Below are 4,400 nucleotides of genomic sequence, written 5' to 3' on the forward strand. Positions count from 1 at the left end.
GTTGATGGATATTCTTTTGTCTCCCGACAACTCATGTACTGATGTTTTAAATAAATAAAGGCATTTAGTTCATCATATGTTGTGTCTTATTTTTTAATTATGATGAACCCCATAAATTAGGACTATGGTTTTAGGGTTATGATGCGATCATACCAGTGAGACCTAAAACCTTAAAATCCTAATTTTAAATATTCTTAATCGATGGAACATTGAGTAGGGGATCAATATTTCTGATAAGACTGGTACATCCTGTGTATGCTCGGTGGAGAGGGTAATTGATCTCATAATTACTTATGTATGACACTAACATAAGGATGTAAGTGCTCATTAGAGAATGAGTTCACTGAATTGATCCAGTTAAAGAACATCTGATGGAGTCTTATCTACATGTCAACAGATGTTTCTCATAGTGGGAATTGTGCATGTAAATCTTTTGACCTGAGACTGCCATAGAACCTTATAAGCATGAATCCATATTTTGGATCATACTCATTCATGATTTAATCATGTACGGGATGTTTTGGATATAGTGGATTGCTTATGAAGGTTGTGAGTAGATCAATATGGAAACGATCACTCCTAGTAAGAGGAGATAGCATCCTATCTGCTTCGATCGAATAATGATTCAGGAAGACTTTGATCAGAGCATTATAAAAAATTAAAAATATTTTTAATATTTCATAAATTAAATCATTATTATCTGATCAGGAGAAATATGAATATAAAATTGGGTTTGACATTTTTTCATACCCAAACTTATATTCGGGATGTAGGATGATCGTAAGATCAAGTTGCACGGTAATTTTTCACTGAAGGATATTTTTGGTATTTCTATCAAAATTTTATATCTTCTAGGTAGATATGATATGTTGCTAGATGTCAATCATGTCTTGTGAGTTTGATCGAATTAAAGAGTTTAATTCGATCGTTAATTAGAAGTTATTCTGATTGATCGAAACGGGTCAGCTTGATTTGACCTAAATCGGCTCGGTTGTGTTCTAACCAAATTAGGTTAAATTGCACCCGGACTCACTGCTGGCTAGATGTGGAACCCAATGGGTCACACACAAAGAGAATTGATCATGGGTTTAATTTGATTAAACCATATTTGCAAATTGAACATGCTAGCACATGTTGCAAACCCTAGCATCTAGATTCGAATTGGATTCGAATCGGGTTTTGATTTGGGCTAATTTAGAACCAATTTGAGCCAAATTGGATTTGGTCTTGAAATGGTTTCGAAGTATTCTGATTGGGCTTGCTGTTGGGTGCCAACAACCAGGGAACCACACACCTAAGAGCCTCTCTCTTGGCGTGTGGATTTAAATCCATGCGCATGTGCCACATGGCGCATGGATGGGAGTTGGCGCCCCCTTGACTTGGTCTTATCTATTTTCTTCATGACTTTTATTCTACAAAAGGTTTTCAGAACTCTTAGGAGGTGCCTAAGAGTCCTTCTAAGTATTAAACTCTTCGTAGAATAGTTAGAAGAAGAGATAAGGATGAAGCCATGCGCCACCCTTTGGAAGTGCCCCTTGGACCAAGTCAAATCTCAAGGTTGTTTTGACTTGTTCCACGCCCCTTATCTCTTGCACCCTTCCTAAAGTTGGTGCCCTCTATCTTGGCCATTGGATGGGCTTCCTTCCAGATCCAAAGGCATGGGTTGATGGTGCCAATAAGAGAAGCATTGTGACTTCTCATGTGAACACCCTAAGTTTAGTTCGAAGAGTCCTTCTGCAATAAGGCGCCTCTTCAACCCAACTTTGATGTCCACATGGCTTTTTCTCATCAAATGGGGTGTGAGAAATTGAGAGGAGGCATGAGATGAGGTGTGAGTGGGCATGAGATGCTTGGTTTGCACCCCTACGTGCAATATAAATAGGGGTGCATGCCAAGGAGTCATTGCTCATTCCAAACTCTTCCTTCTTTCTTACAAAAGGCTCATCTTGTCCAATTCTCTTTATTCTTCTTCTCTAGCCTAGACAAGATCCTAATAAAGGACAAGAAGTCTTCCAAAAGGTTTAGAAAATTATAATAAAAATTAAGGTGACAAGGAGCAAGAAAGGAAGGCAAGAAAAGGTCCAACAGGGTGACAGCAAAGCCAAAAAAGGAGGTTTTGCCCAAATAGCATTTAAATTCTAATAAATTAGAATTTAATTGCAAAAAAATTTTAAATAGGTGCTAGTAGGTTGATCGAGTCCCCGTGTGGATCAATGTTGGAGGGTGAACATGTGGGCACCTGGTGGAAACCCTGATGGACTGCTGCTGGCGACCGAGCACAAATTAGGATTTAGCTATAAGAGGTATGTTTCTATACCTTATATTATGATATTAATGCATATTATATGATTTAAATTCTGATAAGGTGATCTTGGAGTTAGGTTTAGGTTTTATGATTTCATAATAATTGCTTTGAAATCCATGCTTCCGCCTTGACACCAAACCTTACAACGGTATCAGAGCGACCTTGTTAGAATTAAATCATATGATGATATGTTAATGATTTAATGGAAATATTATAAATATGATATGATCGTAATTTATAATTTTTATATGATATTAATATGATGAGATCATATTCATTATTTCATAATTAAATTATGATGTATATAATTATGGAATGTTGCCCCGTCATATTGAATTGTGTTCACTATGATGCTAATTTCTTTTATTCATGTATTTAGTATGATATAGAAATTAAATGTGCATTGAGACCTGAAAAGCCCTCTGTAAAATGATATTAAGTTGTATTGTAATTAACCAATAGCAGAACCAGTCCAGATGTCTAATTGATCAATCAGTGTCTAGGAAAGTGGTTCATGATTGATAAAGAGAACATGATTTTTAATTGGTTCAGTTGTCTAACCTGGCCAATTTATTGGTATCTAAGGAAAGCAACGGGGGGATCCCCACCTCTCTCCCACTTATCTGGCTGATTAGATTAATTTAATTCTTGGCTGGGATGCTTGGTGTTATATTCACTACGTTATGGCCTTCCTTCATGCTAGGACATTATTATGTCACGAACCATATTAGGTTTGTTGTGTAACCACAAGATCGATTATGGAAACTGACATAATATTATTCTGATGCATCGAGATGCTTACAATATTTTTGAGTATAATGCTTTGTTGTGTAACCACAAGAGCATTTATATTCTATTTTGACTGTATTGAAATGAAGGGTCCTACTTAACTAAAATATTATAGTTTGTTGTGTAAACACAAGGCTATTAATGTTTTAGAGGCCTGGGTTTTTATTGATAATTGCATGAGATGCAATTGGAAAGAGTTTCCTACCTTTAAACTTATAAAAGGTTTGTTGTGCAACCACAAGATCTTTTATAAGGAATTAGGGTCTCAATCCCACTAAGAAAATCAATCAGGGTTTTCTCGAATATCATACTAAAGGGTTATGATGTCTGATAAAATAGTGGGAGACACAATTAAATTAAAGTCCTAATTTAATTGTGTATATCATCTTGAGTTATTTGCTTATGTAATTTTTTTATTATGTAGATTAATGGCTTCTTCACTTTCACTTCGCTCCATTTTGGATACAAATAAATTAACTGGTCCAACTATATGGACTGGTTGAGAAATCTTAAAATAATACTTAGTCAAGAGAAGCTTTCTTACATCCTCGATACCCCTGACATTGAGCCAGTTGGGGAGGATGCCACAGAGGAAGAAAAAGCCACATATAGGATGTGGTAAAATGATTCTTTAACTGTCAAGTGTATCATACTTGCCTCTATGACAAATGAGTTGTAGAGGCAGCATGATAGCATGGACACTCATTCCATATTGCTCAATTTAAAAGAGCTTTATGGGGAATAGAGTAGGACTGCTAGATATGAGATATCTAAGTAGTTATTTCATGCCAAAATGGCAGAGGGGTCATCCGTACAAGACCATATTTTGATGGTTATTGATCTGATTACTCGATTAGGTCAATTAGGTTTTGTTATGGATGGGGAGTTGAGTTAGGATCTAATCCTGCAATCACTTCCAGAATCATTTTCTCAGTTTGTCATGAACTATCACATGAACAAACTGAATTCTTCCTTGCTGAGCTGTTAAATATGCTCAAGATGGTAGAGAGCCATATTAAGAAGGATAAGGCTCCTCTTCTTCTTGTGGATGGGATCTCCAAAAAGAAGACAGGCAAAAAGGGTTCTAAAAGGAGGCTGAACCCTAAAGGTGGTATAAATAAGAAGAAGAAAGGAAAGAAGACCTCCGGACAGTCGACTTGCTTTCACTACGGCAAGGCAGGTCATTGGAAAAAGAATTGCAAGGTTTACCTTGCAACAGTGAAGATTGGTGCAAATAATGCACCAAAAGGTATGTATGAGATACATACAATATTATCATTAAATTCTTTCATTTCAAACTCTTGGG

Source organism: Elaeis guineensis, chromosome 9 (assembly GCF_000442705.2).
Source record: "Elaeis guineensis isolate ETL-2024a chromosome 9, EG11, whole genome shotgun sequence".
Classification (NCBI taxonomy): Eukaryota; Viridiplantae; Streptophyta; class Magnoliopsida; order Arecales; family Arecaceae; genus Elaeis; species Elaeis guineensis.